Source organism: Dromiciops gliroides, chromosome 4 (assembly GCF_019393635.1).
Source record: "Dromiciops gliroides isolate mDroGli1 chromosome 4, mDroGli1.pri, whole genome shotgun sequence".
NCBI classification, from domain to species: domain Eukaryota; kingdom Metazoa; phylum Chordata; class Mammalia; order Microbiotheria; family Microbiotheriidae; genus Dromiciops; species Dromiciops gliroides.
Genome location: NC_057864.1, coordinates 102812991 through 102832128, shown reverse-complemented (window position 1 = coordinate 102832128; position 19138 = coordinate 102812991). Strand labels below are relative to the sequence as shown.

Sequence of the window (19138 nt, the reverse complement as noted above, 5' to 3'; positions counted from 1 at the left end):
TAATAATACCAGCCAATATTTCTATTGTGCTTTAGAGTTTGCAGAATGACTTACAAATATCTGATTTTATCATCACAACAAGCCTGGGAAGTTGGTGAGGTCATTAAGCCCACTTTACAGATGAGGAAATTAAGGCAGACAGAAGTGAAGTGACTTACCCAGGGTCATACAACTAGTCAAATTTGAACTTGGGTCTTCCTGACTCCTGATTCAGGAGTACCACTTAGCTGTGTCCAAACTAGAACAACTCTATTCAGTATCTTTCACTACCTTCCTTTGGCAGACTTCCTCCTTATCTCTGGTTTAGCTGGTAAATAGAATCTTAGGGCCAGAAAAGACTTTAAACTATTTTAAAACATTTTTATATTGTGGTCCCCTTTGGGGGTCTGGTGAAGCCTGTGGACCCTGCTTCACAATAATGTTTTCAAATGCATAAAATACATAGAATTACAAAGGAAACCAGTGTTATTGAAATAGAATGATCAAAACACTTTTTTAAAAGTTCACGGACTCCAGGGGAAGAATCCCTGAACTGTACAGTGAAGGAACTGATGCTTAAGAGAGGTCAAGTAATTTGTCCTAGATCATACAGTTATATAGAAGCCAAGATTTGAACTGACATCCCATAACTCCAGATCCCACATCCCTTCTAAGTTTAGATATAGGATTGAGAACTCTGGAGGTCATCTCATTTTTCCCTCTGCTTCAAGGAAATAATGCCCCTAATTCATGTCAGGAGTTCCTCTTGCATTCAATGCTCTCTAGAAGAAGGTATACTTTAATCTCTCAATTTCTCTCTCTCTCTCTCTCTCTCTCTCTCTCTCTCTCTCTCTCTCTCTCTCTCTCTCTCTCTCTCTCTCTCCCCTCCCTCCCTCCCTCTCCTTCTCCCTCTCCCCCTCCCCCCTCCCCTCCCTCCCTCCATCCTTCTCTCATTCTAGTGTCCAATGCCTGATAGCTAAGAAATTTTTCTTATTCCTTCATTTTCAACCAGCATCAAAAATCTTTGACTGGGAGCCACTGGGATCAATTGCTGTCCTCAACTTCACTTCCACCCAAGTAAACTTCAAAGAGGAGCAGTGCCCTTGCCTGCCTGAAGTGATGCTAACTAGACCAGCCCTTCAGACTGGTCTTTCTTCATAGCAAACTTTGCCTGACTAGGGTTATCCCTGACCTGCCTGTGAGCAAAGGTAGATGGCTCAAGAAAACTTGGAGACTGGGGGATGGGGTTGGGTTAAAGGAGGACCTGGCCCTCCATGCCCTCTATCCATCTCCACTGGGCGGGGCTGAAGTGTACCAGTAACAATTGTGCTAGTCAAATCTAGGGCCATCTCTTTATTGCCCCAGCGGATGGACCCTGGGAAAGCCTGGACAAAAGAAGACCGGAAAGAATCAATCCCTTAGCCTCACTTAATCATCTTTGGCACCAAACCTTTGGCCAGGGTGGTTTGTGCTTGGTCAAACAGAGGGGCTTGGGGTTCAGGGCTTCTTATTATCTTGGCCCACCCATGGGCAGCATTGGGGAGGAGCTAAAGGGCCCACATAGTCTACAAACTGCTGGATAACTAAGCACCAAAAGGGAGAGCTTAGATTGTCTTGCTTCCCTTATCCCCCCTGGTTTCAGAACAGAACAGTTGTATCCCAGGTGAATCTAGAGAAATGGGCAAAAAACACCTTCCTTTCCCATTGCCACCTCCCATTATTAGCTCCTTGGGGACAGTCAGTCAGTCAACATGCATTAATTAAATGCTTACTATGTGCCAGGCATTATTCTAAGTGCTGGTGATACAAAAAAGGCAACAGCATGGTTGGTCCCTGCTCACAAGGAGCTCATTCTAATGGCGGAGAAAACACGAGAGAACAACTAGGTCTATTCAAGCTATATTCAGAGTGGATGGAAGCTTTTCTCAGAGGGAGGACACTGGGGTGGGGTGGGAGAAGGACAGGCTTGATCTGGAAAGGCCTCTTACAAAACATGGGATTTGAACTGAGTCTTAAAGGAAGTAGGGGAAGTCAGTAGGTGGAAGTGAGCAACTATCTTTTCTGCATCCCCCATGGTACCTAGCACAGTGTTCAGCTTGTGGGAGGCATCCTATAAATGTTTGTTGAATAATTGAAATTTCCTCCTGTCACAGCACTGAGAATATTTGATGGGCAAGATATATATTCAGCATTCACATAGGCAAGATATGTTCTTACATCGAGCCAATCAGGAGGTGAAGGGTCCTTAGATAGCATGCGCCCCTGCTGGGCCTGTTGAATATTTTAGGGAGCTTGGAACATCTTTCTGACTTTCTATTATTTATCTTTGTCTCTCCCTCATCTACCAAATCTTTCTCTCTACTCTCTTCCCTCCAAGCCTTTCCCTCCATTCAGTCCTCCCCCTCAATAGAGCCATAAGCATATTCCTAGGAAGAATAGGGCTAGTTATGCCACTGGGGGTGGGAGGAAAACAGGAAGTAGGTACAGTCTGACTCTGGGTGGGGTGGGAGGTAGGGGAGGGGAAGGTTTGTAGAGGTGTACCTGGGGAGATGGGTGCAAGATCAAGCCTCCAGAGAGAGCTTCCTTCCAATCTCATAGCCTCTGTGTGTGTGTGTGTGTGTGTGTGTGTGTGTGTGTGTATGGTGGGGGTGGGGGTGGAGAGTGTCAGGAAGAGAAATCTCAGACAGACCTTGAATTTTGTCTATTCCTGTAACAGCACACACATCTGTAGCTATACTCTGGAGAAGGTCAAATTCTGGTTGTAGGGCTGGAATGCAAGGAACCAGGGAGCCAGGGGTGTGTGTGTGTGTGTGTGTGTGTGTGTGTGTGTGTGTGTGTGTGTGGAGTGAGTGAGTGAATTTTCGTACCCCTTTCTGGCTGTTTGATGGGACAAGGTGGGGCTGAAACTCAGCAGTTCCTTCCAAGGGAACAGGCAGTGGAGCCACTGCCCTGAGAGGAGAAGAGATCTGAACTCTTCCTCCCTCTAGAAAATAACTCTCTTAGCCAAGAGTGCAGGGATCAGAGAAGGAGAAATGGTGCTGAGGTCAGCATGCGGGTGCTCACACATATGACAGTGCACACATGTACATCCATGAGTTTACCAACAAGCAGAGGCGTATAACCATACACTTGTCTACCATCATATATACTTTCCCACGGAATTTCTTTTTTTTCCCCCTTTTTTCTCTTTTTGGTGAGGCAATTGGCTTGCCCAGGGTCACACAGCTAGTAAGTGTTAAGTGTCTGAGGGCGAATTTGAATTCAGGTCCTCCTGACTCCAGGGCCTGTGCTCCATCCACTGTGCCACCTAATTGTCCCTTCCCACTGCATTTCAGTACAATCTCTCTGCTTCCTTCCCTCCCTGCCCCTCCAAACCCACACTGTGTGACCACATTCTATTCCTCCATTATTTACATACACTCACACGCACACACATTCAGATACACTCACTCTATACTATGTACATCCTCATTCATACACACACACACACACACACATGCGCGTGCATGCACACGCGCGCGCGAAATTGTCAGCTTTTAGACTTTCTACTTATAGGCATAAAATTGCCTTGACCGGACCTGTAGATTTGCCTTTCTGCCTTTGACCAAGAAGGACTGAAGTCTAGGCAGGGTGGTCTGTCCAGTGGCTGGTTGCCTGAGGAGTGGGAAATCATCCTTACTCCCAATTTCTATTTATCCTGGCACCCACCCTGATCTTTCTTCGCCCCTCTGGATTCCCTTCGTTGGTTTGTTTTCTTTTTCATGGGTGTGGGCCTTCCCTGAGCCTTAGAACATAGGGTGGAGACATCTAGATGACAGATCTGATTTTATATATAGTGACTTTCTGTTACCAATTCTTGTAGATTTATTGCAATTGCCTCCTAAGAGGACTTGCTGCTCCTACTCTTTTCTCTCTAAGCCAGAGTTTCTAATAACTAATAAAAGCTAACATTTCATGTTGCATATATTTGATTCTTAGTCTACCACCTTGGGAGGGTAGGTGTTATTATTTCCATTTTATAGATGAGGAAACTGAGGGAAATTCACATTAAGTGACTTGTCCAGGGTCACAGAGCTAATAAGTGTCGGAGACAGGATTTGAATTCAAGTCTTCCTACTTTCAAGTCCATGGTCTTCTTTACTACACTGGTGCTATCAAAATTAAATAGAAATGGGGGTCATTAAACCCTACATAAGGATCCCTATGGGCTTCATATTGAATTAGAAAACCACATATTAGCATTATCTACATTCTATTGTATTTTTAAATATTTCCCAATTTATATATATATATATATATATATATATATATAGAGAGAGAGAGAGAGAGAGAGAGAGAGATTGTTTTGGTTTTTGTTGTTTTTGTTGTTTTTGGGGTGTTTTTGGGTTTTTTTTGCGGGGCAATGAGGGTTAAGTGACTTGCCCGGGGTCACATAGCTTGTAACGGTCAAGTGTCTGAGGTCAGATTTGAACTCAGGTCCTCCTGAATCCAGGGCTGGTGCTTTATCCATTTCGCTACCTAGCTGCCTACCCCCATTATATATATATATATATATATATATATATATTTTTTTTTTTTTAATGAGGCAGTTGAGGTTAAGTGACTTGCCCAGGGTCACACAGCTAGTAAGTGTCAAGTATCTGATGCTGGATTTGAATTCAGGTCCTCCTGACTCCAGGGCCAATGCTCTATCCACTGTGCCACCTAGCTGCCCCCATTATATTTTAATTTGATTCCAGCACCAGGAATTTTGGGGCTGTTGGGTGTTTGGCACCTCTCTACTGTACTACTTAACTGCCTTCTTATGCATAGATTTAATCATGTTACTCCCTTCTCTGTTCCAAACCCAATATTCTACATACTTGGGAGTAAGTTGAGACTCCTTAGTCTAGCATTCATGGTCTTTCACAGTCTAGCACCAACCTTCCTTTTTCTCCCTGATCTCCTATCTCTCCCCTGTCCATGTGCTATGCTCCAAACTGGACTTTTCCCCATGGTATTAAACCCAGAGCCCAACTCACTTTCTGATTCTTTGGAATGCAAGCTTCCTAAGGGCAGGGATTATTTTGTTTTTGCCTTCTTCTGAGTCAGGTCGTCTTAAACTTTTTCTACTCAACCCCTTTTAGCCTGAGAAATTTTTACTCTATCCTGGGTACATAGTTATATAAAATAGGTATGCATAATCTTTTACTGTTGCCAGATTTTTCTCAACCCCTGCATTCAGTTACCCACTGACCCGCACTTTAAGAAGCATGGTTCTAAGACAGACATAGACCATTTCTCTAAGCCTTTGGTCACAGCATTTTCTATGCAGTAGGCTAAACCCCCTCTCTACCTTCTGCCTTCCCTATCCTCACCTTCTTTCCATTCACCCTTTAAAGCCCAACTGAAGTGTGAGCTCTTCTACAAAGCCTTTCCTGACCTCTCCAGATTTGTAATTAGACATGCCCCATACTTCATTCGTTTTAGCCGTTGGTTAATGATGACGGTAACTCACATTTCCGTAGAGCTTTAAAGTGCTTTCCTCCAATGCAAAGATGGTTGCCCGCATAGTACAGATGAGGAAACTTGGATCCAGATCACAGTAGACTTACCCAAGGTTGCTTAGTAAATGCAGAGTCTGCAGAGTTGCAGAGTCTGGATTTTAACCCACGTCTCTTGATGACAAGTCCAGTCCTCATGTAACTGAGCCACACCATCTCTTGCTACATGACAGGAACCGTGTCTGGAGAACTCAGTTCCCCTAGGCCCAGGGCTTGATAAGGGCTTGGGTGCCTTACTTGGGCTTTGACTTTAAATGTGAGGTGAGAAGAGACAGAAAAGACTCTTCTCTACTCAGTCCATGGAAGGATTCTCTCTTACCTGCAACCCTCACCCTGGCTTAACTTCCCAGAGAGTGCATTATGCTACTTACACAGGAGACAGCTCCAAGGCATTTCCTTAAAATGGAGACTGACCTTAGGCAGGTGGTTAGAGGCCACATTCTACGTTTTGGAGATCTGAATTCCTCAACATCACCCTTATATATGAGGACTTATCTTTATGTGGTTCTCCATTCTGCCGGTGGCTGTGCCAAGGCAGTAGACTTGACCTCTGCTTCTTTGGGGTTTGCACCCAAAGTTGAATGCAAACAAATACCCTGTAAATGAATTCTGGTAACCATAATGCTTAACTTCCCTGGAGCCCCAGTAAAATGAAAGGGTTGGGCTAGGTGGCCTCTGAGAACCCTCTGAGGCCTATATCTGTGATCCTAGGAACTGATTATAGAGCACTTTGAAGGGGGGGTGGGGAGGGAAGAGACAGAGACAAATCACGTGGATTGTCTATGTAGAGAAATGGTCATGCATCTTCCATGGAGTCAGAGAAGGTTTCCTGAAGGAGCGTGAGGAAAAACTTGGAGAGTTTTGGGTATGTTCTTGCTTTTGTGGGGGAAACCCCACTTAGCAGGCTAACACTTTACCCCCGGGGTAATACTTTAGAAGCCTGCCTTTTTGGGCTGCCAGGGAGGGGGTGGGGGTATCGGGGAGTGGCATGGTGCTAGACTGGAGGGAGACAGATCAGGCTTAATGTCTCTCTTTTTCTCCCTTTCTCTCTCCTTCTTTCTCCCCTTTTCTCTCCTTTCTTCTCTTTCTTTCTTTCTCTTTCTATCTCTCTGTGTCTCTCTGTCTCCCTCTGCCTCTTCTTTGATCATCTCCAAAGTTTTCCCCACCCTCTAGGGCGGGTTCCCTTTCTGCCCCTTCCTTGTCCTGCAGACCCGGGTGAATGTGGCTGGGCTCCCAGCCATATGCTACTCTTGCAGTGGGGATGGGGGAGAGAAGAAGGGGGTAGGGTAAGGCGGGTCAGACTGAGTTGGGTCCACATTCAGGAGCTCACTAACAGCATCCAGCTGCTACCGCACCCACCAGACTTCCTGCCTTGGGATTGGGGTTTGGGGATTTTTTCTTCTGAATGTGTGCTTCCTTCAAAGTGAAGGACCTAATTAGGTTTTTGGAAGCCCTTTTCCTCAATAGCTCTGCCACTATCTTTCCACTGTCATTCTTTTGGTTGATATTTCTCCAACCTTAGATCCTCCCCTTTGTTCATCAATCTTTTCCTCTATTTCCCTTCCTCCCACCCCCTACTCTTTCTTGGCTCTGCTGATGGTTCTAGTCCAGAAGTCTCAGCCTAGTGTGCTAGTCACCAGCACAGCATCCACTGGCCTTAGAAGAGGAGCCAGAATACAGTTATGGGGAAGGGCTTGAGCAACAGAAGGAAATAGCACCAAGCAGGGATCATACTGAAAGAGTTATGTTATCTGATCTAAACTCACAAGTTAAGCATAAACTTATTTATAGCCCATGCAGATATTAGGATCAGAGGTTAGAGCTAGAAGGGAGCTCTGAGACCCAGAGAGGTCAAGGGATCTGTCTAAAGTCACACAGTTTGTAAGCATCATAAATGGGATTTGAATCTAGGTCCTTGGACTCTATAAGCATTATTTCCATGGCCTCTGAAATAAAAGGCAGTAGAGCATCTGAAACCTCACATTGGTCATCATCACTTTGGTTATCCTCAAGTTTGCCAGGGCCAGTTAGGTGCTCAGTGGATAGGGCACTGGGCCTGGAGTCAGGAAGACCTGAGTTCAGATTCAATCTGACACTTAACTAGCTGTGGAAACCTGGGCAAATCAATTAATCCTGTTGGCCTCAGTTTCCTCATGTGTAAAATGAGCTGTAAAAGGAAATGGCAAACCACTCCAGTATCTTTGCCAAGAAAAATGGGGTCACGAGGGGCAGCTAGGTGGCGCAGTGGATAGAGCACCGGCCCTGGATTCAGGAGGACCTGAGTTCAAATCCGGCCTCAGACACTTTACACACTTACTAGCTGTGTGACCCCGGGCAAGTCACTTAACCCCAATTGCCTCACCAAAAAAAAAAAAAAAGAAAAATGGGGTCACAAAGAGTCAAACACCACTGAAAATGACTAAATAACAACATGTTTGCCCCCTGGGAAAGGCTTGTGCTCCAGTCCAGTGAATCCAACAGGTCCTTTTTCCACTCTCCTATCATGGGTGAGACATGGCTGCTGTCTAAGCCAGGCCTCTAGGTGGAGCCCAACTAGTCATTTTCTTTAACCCAAATCAATACAGTATGGGTGCTAGAAGCATTTTGTTTCTTTTCTTTCTTTTTTTTTAAGAGTATACTTTTTTATTTTTATTTTAGGGCAATGGGGGTTAAGTGACTTGCCCAGGGTCACACAGCTAGTAAGTGTCAAGTGTCTGAAGCCAGATTTGAACTCAGGTCCTCCTGAATCCAGGGCTGGTGTTTATCCACCTTGCCACCTAGCTACCCCGCTAGAAGCATTTTGAAGAAAGGAACCAAGACTTTGGTGGCAGAGATGAGTCAAGGAAAAGAATCGCTATGCATTTTCACATAATGAATGGGACTCATTGAAAAGGAGCATGTAGAATCTCTTTTCTCTTTTTCTTTTTGTAATAGAGTGATACCAGGCCCTAGTTGTGAGTTATTAGTAAGGAGGAACAGAGGAGGATCATCATCCAGATCCTTCCACCCTTCTCTACTTTATAAAAAAAGAGTCATCTCTCCTCCCACCCCCCAGTTCTCTAAGATGCCTGGGGGGCTGAATGAGCAGGGGGGAATTGGGTGCAGTCCTTTTAAGAGACCAGAGTTAGTTTGAGGTTTGGGAAAGGACCCAGGCAGAGATAAGATAAAGCCACCTCACCTGAGGAGAGTTCAGCTCTGGTCCCTCTGGTTAAAACTGTTGGTGGATGAATAGGACCCAGGGGCCATGAGGGGACTTACTCTGTGGGCTCTGTACTTCATCAGGCAGTATTGTGTTGAAACAGGTTTGGCTGTAGAAGGAGAACTGATAATGAAGGGTGATATAGACTATAGTCCCAGAGATGGGGAGAGGAAGGATTGCTATCTTTAACTCATGGGAAGATGTTCTGATTCAACACTGGAGCTTTGGTTGTCCCTTAAATCTTAATGGAAATGACAGGCTCCGGGAAAACCTTGCTCAGTTCATTTGAATAAATCTAAATATATTTGCATTCATCATGCCTGTAGATAGTCCTTGTCTTCATTTAGACTTCCCAAAAATCCATTGCCTATTTTTAAAGAAATAGAGGGGGTGTTTGACTCTGTCCAGTGCTTGCCCACCCTCCATCTGTCTCTTTCTAAAAGATTTCAAAGTGATGTCTCCTTTGACACATAATAAAGCATACCTGGGGTCTGATTCCTTATGCAGAAGCACATAACGTGTGCATGAGTGGCCACCCCTTTTCTGATTTCCATCGCGGCAGGTTGTGTTCTTCAGACTCCTGGCTGGGACAGGGAGATCCCAGATGAGGAGATTCAGCCAGGCTTTTTGATGCTGTGGCTGGCAGAAGTAATCTGAGCTAGTCAGTGGGGAAGTCTAGAAGGAAGGGATTACTATGCCAGCCCAGGAAAGAGGGTAGGGAGAGGGGTAAAGGTGAAGGTGAAAAAGAAGGTGTATGCTCATCTCCCTGGCCATTCTTCCCCTCTGCTCCCTGATCTAACCAGACTCAGTGATGCTGTGACCATATCTGCCTCCCCCTGCCATAAATAAAAATATCCACTCCCCAGATCTCTTCTCTTTCATTGGCCCTCTGGGCAAATATTTCATAATGTGGGCTCACCCAATTGGGCACAACGCCAGGGCCGGCTGCCTCAGGTTGTATCTCTTCACCCAATCCTGTGGGGAGACCTGGGTGGGACTAGGAGACTCTCCCTCTCCACATGGGAGGTTGCAGAATTACTCAGGTAGACGGCATCAAGGTGGGAGCTACCTATCTCTGGAGCTCCTGAGAGCAAAGGGCTGCTCAGTGGCAGAAACCAAGCCATCCCAGCAGCATTCAAGGGGTTAAAGCATTAAGGCCTGTCTGCCAGCATGTGTGGCTGTTAATGATTGCTACCCATCAGGGACCTGGCCAGTATTAAAAGGAAAGCCTTTTCTCTGTTCCCGGAGTGGAAGAAGTCAGGACTAGAAGATGCAGAGAGGGGACTCTCGAGAGCCGGTGGGTGAGTGAATGTCTCTGTGTCTGCTGCCGTTCGCTTGTGTGTGCTCTACAGGAGTACAGGGAGGGGATGCGGGATGTGACAATGCTTGATGAGCCTTTTCTTTTATTGTGACAGGGCGCAAATCCTCAGCCCTTTCTGTTTTTTAATTTTAAGATAAAGTTAAGAGATGTCATTGCCCACATGTATTTTAGGCAGAGGGGTGGATGGAGCCCCACATATCTGTCCTAAAACAGAGACAATGGTCTGAGTGGCTACACTGCATACGAAGCTGGAGCCACCTTCCTTACCCCCTTCTCAGCCATTGTCTACAGAGAGGGAGAGGGTAGGCTTGGGATAGGGTTAGATAGAGGGGCACCTTGCTGGGTGATGGGGGCATTGGCCCCCAGATGGGAGGGAATTAGCAGGAATTAAGCCTCTCATGTGGCTAAAAGGTTTTTGATGGGGGGCAGTACAAGGGAAGTTAGGAAAGCTACTGTCTCCTCTGCTCCCTTTTCCCTTTGTGGGACAGGTGTGAATTAGTAGGGTGAGCCCAGCCAAAAGAAAGAGAGCCCGATAACTTACCATGGAGAGACCTGACTGAACATGGAGAGAGAGAGAGAGAGAGAGAGAGAGAGAGAGAGAGAGAGAGAGAGAGAGAGAGAGAGAGAGAGAGAGAAAATGAATGAGTGTTAGTGAGAGAGTGAGATCAAGAAGAGAGACAGAGAGAAACAGAGAGACAGAGACAGACAGACAGACAGACAGACAGACAGAGACAGAGAAAGAGATCCCTGCCTATACCCCAGGATCTTTCTACTAAGACATATATACTGGCCTAAGCAGCCCAGGGGAGGATGGGAGCAGCTTCATTCTTTGTTAGGAGTTTTATGAGCTGCTTCACTCAGCAGAAGGTCGCATGTGTGAAACAATACTGAACAGTGTGGAGGACAGAACCATTGACTTGTTCCTCTCTTGGCTTCAATCCTGTTTGCCCCTCTGTCCCTCCTTGGGGAAGGAAGTAGAATGAATGATGGGATAATGTGAAGATGAGAGCCTTTCTCTGAACTTTGCGAGAAGGAGAGAATATTGCTATCACCCATCCCATCTCCTCGATGATTGTCCTGTCTCCTTGCCTAAGCACCCTTCTCTCCTACTCTCTTAAGAGGTCATTGTGTCAGGGATGATCTTGGTTGGGAGCTTATGCCATGAGGAGGCTGGCTCTGAGGTGGGAACAGGCTCTCAAACATTTTGGGGGAGCGTCTGGCCTGAACCCCACTGTGATAGTTGGCACCTCCCTCAAACCTTGCCAACAGGACTGTTCTTCCCCACGCTGGGATGATAGGGGCAGTCAGACCACAGCCACTCTGAGATGGGCAGCGACTGCAGCAGCTGGAAGCTGACTCACCTGTCAGCTAGGCTGTTGCTGGTTGGGGCATATAGTCTGGTCATCCCTGGCTACTGCATAGCAGGATCTGTGGGAACAGGCCCACCTGGGCCAGCCACACTAGGAGCACCACATCCCCTGCTCCATCTGGGTCTCTTGGGGCTGGGGCAAGGTCCATTAGACTGCTCTCTTTCTGGCCCTGGGTGCCTGGGGATGTGTTGCTTTTGTTCCACAAACATCGTCTTCTTGCCTAAACCTCCAACATGGGTGATTTCCTCTTTTTCTTCTTTTTTCTTCTCTTGCTCCCATTGGCCAGAATCACCCATGGGCATTCTGGGCAGCCTTGTGCCCTCTTGGGTCACATGCTGTTTGTTTGGGGCCAGGCTGGTTTCTCGTGATCAACTGAGGGGAGGAGGGGCTGGTGAAGAAGGGAGCAGTGACCCCTGTTGTCCCTGGAGGTGGGGGCAGCATTGATACTTCTTGCACTGTCTTCTCAGGTAGTTCCCCATGCTTGGAATGCATAAGCTCCACTTAAAATCCTTCAAGGCTCAGTTCAAAAGCCACTTCATAATAACAATAAGAATAAAATAACAACAAACATTTATATGACATTTAACATGTGCCAGGTGGGCATTGTACTAAATGCTTTACAATGATTATCTCCTTTGATCCTCAAAACAACCCTTGGAGGTAGGTGCTATTACTATCCCCATTTTACAATTATGGAAACTGAGGCAAATAGAGGTGACGTGACTTGTCCAGAGCCACACAGCTAGGAAGTATCTGAGGCTGGATTTGAACTCAGGTGATGAGTCTTCCTGACTTCAGGTCTAGCACTCTTATCAAGTGAGCCTCTAGCTGCCCTCCCCACTTGACCTCGAATTCAATAGTAACCCAGTGAGAGGAGGGAAGAACTTGTCTCCCATGTCTCTGAACGGCTTCTGCTCACTTCCTCCTCTCTTCTACTCACCATCCATCCTGAGCTTCCTCCCATTTATTTGCCTCTGTATTACTTTCCTCCAGGCCTGCCCTGGACCTGCTTTCTTTTGAGCAATTGATAATGACAACCAGATAGTGGAATAATAGTCCCAGACTGTGGGTTATGCAAAATAATTTCAATTAGGCCTTCCATGGCAAAAGATTTCCCTCCTTTTGTTGTTTTTCTTATTGGGCTGACAATAAAAAGTAGTTTGAAGTCCAGGATGGTGAGGAGGAAAGAGCTTCTGGATTGGAGTCCTGTCTCTGTCATTTACTACGAGAGTGACTAAGCCAAGTTACCTTTCCTTGGACTTTCAGGGGATTGGACAAACTCTCCCAGGGCCCTCTGGACTCTAAATTCCATCATTCCTGATCAGTTACAGCGGACAAGGAAGCCGCCCAGAACGGCCTGTTTCCGGAGAGTTGCCTATAATCCTATTGCAGCTCCCTTTCCAAAATCTCCCCTTTCTTTTTGGACCTCATTTTCTATCCCTGGCAGTTGCAGTGGGACCAGAAGAAGTGTGTTCCCACTTTACCAATGGAAGAATGAAGAGCTAAAACAGGGCACACTGGGGCTCTTTCTGTCAGGCTCCTCAGCCTGGATCCCACCCACAGGCAGGGTGTTTCTGGCCCCATCCTTTCTCTGGCCCCAAAGGGGCCTCCTTGTCACTGAAATGGGGGGGGGTTTCCTGCCGTTTTAAGCCCTTGGCAGACAAGCCCCCCTTGACTACATGGGAAGCTCCAGGAACTTCTTTCTTGTTAGGAAAGATTTAAAATTTCCCGCTGTTGAATCTGTGATCAACCCATCTCCCCTGTTCCCAGCCCGTAAGGCAGGCCCTTTTCCAGGTGGGATAGGGAAAGTACCGTAGGATCACATTTATAGAGTGGGAAGGAAACTTAGAGGTTGTCTAATCCAAACCCCTCATTTTATAAAGGAAGAAATGGAGGCCCGGAGACTAAGCCAAATGACTTGCCCAAGGTCATATGGGCAGTAGGTGAAAGAGTTAAAAATGTTTGTCCTGGGACAGAGATGGGGGGGTGGCCACAGGTATCCAGGCCTCCCTGTCTGCTTCTCCCTTCCCTCAGACCTTTTGCAGAGGCCTGGGAGGGTGGGATCTCTAGAATAAGAGCTTTGTCTGACACCTTACTTTCCCCCTCCCCCCACCCCCCTGCTGGGCTACTGCAGAGAAGCAGAGGCCTTCTCTTCCCCAGACAAAGCCTCCCCTTTGTAGTGTCTTATCAGGGTCGTGGCTGCCTGGCTGGGCGGGGGATGGGGAGAGGAGGGGCTCAGAGGCCATGGAAACTGCCCGTCCAATCTCTCAGTGAGATGCCTGGGAAGCTAGGGGAGCACACAGCCCTCCCTTGAATGCAAGCGCATGGGCCATATAAGGCAAGAGCCTCTCCACCCCTTCTATCTCTCACAAGCCATCAATCCACAAATATGTATTAAGCATCTACCGAATGCTACAAGGCTGTGGGCTTCGAGTGCTACAAGGAAGTCTAAAAGCGGAGGGGCTGCCCAAATGACACAGCAGGTACCTGTCCAGTGCATGGAGCGGGGACCCCATACACTTTGTCCCATCACACTGCCCTGGGATCATCTTCTCGATCACTGTGAACATTCCACCACTCCAGATACTCCTGCAGGAGGGGGTTTTCTAGATGTTCTATCTGTTGTTTTTTTTTTTAGTGAGGCAACTGGGGTTAAGTGACTTGCCCAGGGTCACACAGCTAGTAAGTGTTAAGTGTCTGAGGCCGGATTTGAACTCAGGTACTCCTGACTCCAGGGCTGGTTCTCTATCCACTGCGCCATCTAGCTGCCCCTAGATGTTCTATCTGGAGAGGGACTTAAAAGATCCCCAATCATTAACTCTTTTCCTTCAAGGAGATAGGGAGCTCAGGTTAGACAAGCATCAGAGGTCTGAAGGAAGCAGTGAGAGCTTGCACTTCTTACTGATTCCCTTGTGTGCCAAATAAAGTACATTCTTGTTGACTGACTGACTGACTGTCTCCGACCCTAGTGGTTTAAGATTTCAGCTTCCTTATCTGTGAAATGGGCATTGGTTGCCTTTTCTAGTGCAGGGGCCAAAAATGATAGGATCATAGATCTAGAATGAGAAGGGACCTAACAGGGAATCTCAGCCCAGCCCCCTCATTTTACGTTTGGGGAAACTTCAGAGAGGCATTGTACAATAGTAAGAGGCAGAAGCTGGATTTGAACCTAGTGCTCTGATTTTAAATCTTGCATTCTTTCTCCTCTACTAGGGCTGTGTGTCTCTACTGTGTTACTTTCCCCTCCCTCCCTCCCTCCCTTTCTTCCCTTTGCTCTAGGCTTCTTGAGAACATACCCTCTCCTTTCCCTTCTCCACATGGCTGTTTGAACAGATGGGCAAGGGCATTGTGTCCTCTGCTTAAGCAAGGTGCCGTTTATTTAGCACCATTGTTACCACTGGTACCACAGTGGTTATTGTTGGTCCCTTCATTTACATGCAAACAACAAAAATGTATTAAGTGTCTACACCGTGCAGAGTACTGTCCTAGGTTTAGGGTGAGATACAGAATTTAGCTAAGACATAGTCCTTGGCTCAAGGAGATTCTAGTGTAGCAGGCGGAATAAGGCCCCAACCCAGATAAAGCACTCACTTCTTGTGCCATATTATATATTATAGTCAAGAGGTGCAAAAGAGAATGTTATTCGAAATCTATTCATGTGGGGAAATTGAGGTAGAGAACAGCTTGTACCTGGGGAGGAGGAGGATTGGGAACCAGGAGCTTTGCTAGTTTCTTGGAGAAGAGAAAGAAGGAAGGTCAGCCAACTCTGGCTTTGTTATGTTCCAAACACTTATTCTGCAGAATTCCTTTTCCCTGGATAGGGTGGGGTTGCTTCTGTCTCTAGGACACAAGTATCAAATCTGTTGACTAAAGGAGTGGAAAGAGTTTGTTTTAATGGTCTTTCACAAAGTCTGGAAGTTGAGAGCTGGGTTGCCTCATTCTCTGAAGAGGCAAGATTTAGCCTCCAGACCAGAACTGGATAATCAAGGTGGGTCATGCTACCATTGCCTCCTTTTAGCTGAGGGACCCTGTTCATGTCTATGATCATCAGGAGAAGAAAACTGGAATGATAGAGGATGGCAAGAAGCTGGAACTAACTCTCCGGCAGGAGATGGCTTGGAAGATGTCAGCAGGAAGTTATAGCTAGAGGCTAAGACTGTTTCCTCTCCTGTCCCCAGAGTAAGGAACAGAGTAAGAGAAACTAGCGTAAGGAGGTCTATCTCTTGGGCCAGAGTGAAGGTCAAGAATGTAAACTCTGCCTGTCCTGTTGCTTCCTCTCAGTTCATAGAAACTTGGAGCTTAGAGCTGCAAGGGACCTCAAGATGTCATATATCTGGTTTGGGTCCTTTGACTGGAGGCCAGTGAAATTTAATTATCCCCCTTCTAATGGATAGGACAAACCAACCTATCAGGATCCAGGTGTGTCAGTCCATGATGTGGTGAGAGAGTCCTCTCCCAGATCAGCTTGCTTCCCTGTGATTATAGATTTATAGATTTCGAGCTATAAAAGGCCTTATAAGGCTAGCCTACAACTTCTATTCCTGGGGACGTTAGATCATGGGGAGTCAAGCAGATGTGAGTCATAGTTCAAGGACCTAGAAGATGCAGAGAACAATGGGGAGGGAAGTTAGATGATGCTGAGAGCTAATCCAGGCCTCCACTCTCCTTAGAGCTCCCTGGGCAGTCCCGTTCTCCTCTGTGCCCTCTGAAGCACCAGCCGTGTTCCCTGTCTGTGAACTCCAGGGAGGAGATGGGGAAGGAGGTTGGAGAGAGAATGGAACAAATCACTTGAATCTCACCTCTCCTTGACCTGAGCCATGGTCAGCAAGGGCTTTTTCTACTGTAAAAGGAAGAGGGGAGCGAATGAGCTCAGGGTGGGACTGTTGCCTAACGGCCCCCCAGACATGGCTAGGAGTCAGTGGGGAAAGCCAGACTTTTTTGTTCTACCCCTCTTCCCACCATTGAGGGATGACAAGGAGATAGTGGCGGCCTAATACCTTTGGAAACTTAGCCAGCCATTCAGCTTGGTCTTGGGGATGTATGTCCAGCCTCTTTGGTAGAAGTTGTTCCACACTAACTGTGCTAGAAATAACTCTTGGCTTAGGAGGTGGAGATAGAGCGGGGTGGAGTGAAGGAGGAAAGGAAAGGAAGCAGAGAGAAGAGGAGGGAGCCAAGAACAAGACCGGGTGGAAGCCACACAAATGTCCTTGGGCAGGATGTGGGCTGGGGCCTCCTCTTCTAGCCCCTTATTTAGGCTTTTAGGTGGCACATAGGGAAGAGAAGATCATCCCATCCCAAGGGACTCCTTTCTGCTCCCTCTCTCAAGCATCCAGGCACCCAGAGTGTTTGGGACAACACATGTAGTGATTGCCCCTCATGCAACAACTTGTGGGGTGTGGAAATAGCAGCTGGAAGAACAGAAGGACTTTTGGAGAGTGGGAGGTTGGCTAGGGAAGTGGGTTTTCTGCTTGGAGTGACCGGAGGAGCTTCAGGAGTCAGTCTGCTCAGGATGTTGGATGGAGAAATATAAACGGAATTGGTTTTTAATTGGGAGGGAATGTAGGGGCAGATAAGATTGCTGAAACATGGAACATAATGATGTGCGCAAACAGGAGAGGAGCAGGGATCTGTATCTCCCCCTTTTCCCTCTAACAGTTCCACTCCCTCACCAACATTAATCCTTTTGGGGGAATAGATAGGGTTCATGGTTGGAATTTGCCAGTGACAAATAAGAGGAAGTGGGGGTAGACCATGTCGCCCTTGTCCCCACCCACTTCTGACTCCTGTCCAGACATAATGAACTGTGATCTCAGTAAGCCAAAGCTATCCTTAGATCCAAGAGGCCAGAAGAGAGTTAAATTCTTCATCAGCAAATTTCTCAGTAACTATAGAGAGGAAACAGCTGGGGATAAATCAGGCCCCCAAGGTTAAGAATGGGGATAGAGGGTCAGGCTGTTAGGGGAGTGAAAGTTTTTCTTCTCCAACTGAATTATGATTTTTTTTTTGTACTTATCTCCAAAGGATTATTCACCATCTATTCATGGGATCTAGACAAAGCAAAGCACAAAACTAACTGTTGGTAGATGTTTGGTCCAGAGCATTTATGTTTGTGTATGTGTGTGTGTGTGTGTATACATGTATGATTACATGTATACAGGGTCAAAATAGATAATCATAGGATCATAGAATTAGAACTGGAAGGGACCTTAGAGATCAAGTCCATTGACCACAGCACAGTTAAATGTCTGGATCCAAAGAGTAGTTTTTAAATGGTTCAATGCCAGTTTGGAAGGGGGTCTCTAGTGGAGTGCCTTAGAAAGCTCTGCTTGGTACTTTGCTAAGTTTTATCAATGCCTTGGATAAAAGTGGAGATGTTATACTTATTAAATTTACAGATGACACAAAGAAGGCAGAAATATCTAACATCCTCCATGACAAAATTAGACCTCAGAAAGATCTTGATTAGTTAGAACACTGAGCCTAAGGTGAAACAATATGAAATATAAAATGCATGAATGCAAAGTGAGAGGTAGCATGGCATAGAGGGTAGAGATCCAGCCTTGGAGTCCAGAATATTTGGCCCACCCCTCATGGCAGTCTTACAAATTGAAATATTTTTAAATCAGCTCATAATAATGGAGTTAGTGATAAAGAAGTGCAAACTCAAGTATTCCAGTTGGGCATGATTCCTCCTGGACTGGTTTGTGCTCGGGAAGGCATCATTAATAGGAACCCATGGCATAGATATCTTATTTTCAGCAGAATATTTGGCCTTATGACTTGTCTGTGAGTCACACTCGCTTTGTGACCCTGATCTCTTAACTTCTTAGTACCCCATGGCAACTCTGACTATGTTACAGATAAATTTCTGGACCTGTCTAATAAGTGCATACATGCCCTATGTGTGCCCCATAAAGATTAGTGTGTCTTTTTGTAGGGGGGGGCAGGGTGATGAAGGTTAAGTGACTTGCTCAGGGTCACATAGCTAGTTAAGTGTCAAGTGTCTGAGGCTGGATTTGAACTCAGGTCCTCTTGAATCTAAGGCCAGTGCTTTATCCACTGCTCCATCTAGCTGCCCTAGACCACTATGTTTTTTGCTCATGCTGTATAGTCCCTCACATCTCTCACAGGAGGATGTGGACACCTTCTTATTCTTTAACTTGGTTCGGTCACTCCAAACTCCTCTCACATTGGCAAGTCTGGGTTCCTGAAGAAGGATCATCACCATGTATTTATAACTATGTAGTTATACTTAAATTCTCTCAGAGTCCTAGGAATAAACCTGTTAGGAGGAAATAATACTTCTCCTTACTCTAGTTTTTGAGCACCCATTGATGCATTTGTTTACACGATCAAAGAATGACAATAATACACTTTTAGATCTTAAATATAACTATTTAACAACTAGGCTAAAGTAATAAGGTGTGATACTATCACAAGTATATATATATATATATATATATATATATATATATATATACTACAGCAAATGAATAAATTATAAATTATAACACAATTTCTGTCTCTGTGGGAGGAAGGGGGCACATACCTACAGAAACTTTCCAAGGAAATATGAGTGACAAAAACCTATGTGCTCAGAGCAATTCATGACTGAAACTCTGATCTTTGTTGTCCGCTTTCTAGAACTGACCATAAAATTACCTTAATAAAGTAGATATATTTGTTGAATAGATACTTTTACTGCTAACATAAGTTGATCCACACT

General features: G+C 46.0%; 1 protein-coding gene across 4 annotated transcripts in view; it reads left to right on the top strand.

Moving 5' to 3' along the window:
- The window catches only part of PLEKHA6 (pleckstrin homology domain containing A6), a 214417-nt gene that overhangs the window by 125878 nt on the left and 69401 nt on the right, over nucleotides 1–19138 (top strand). Inside the window, exon 1 of one of the 4 annotated variants that reach the window (XM_044004731.1) lies at nucleotides 9775–10018. The exons of the other annotated variants lie outside the window; for them this stretch is intronic. The gene's annotated coding sequence lies outside the window, so the exon portion shown is untranslated. Of the gene's footprint in view, nucleotides 1–9774; nucleotides 10019–19138 lie in introns of those variants that run through there. 4 annotated transcript variants of the gene reach the window in all.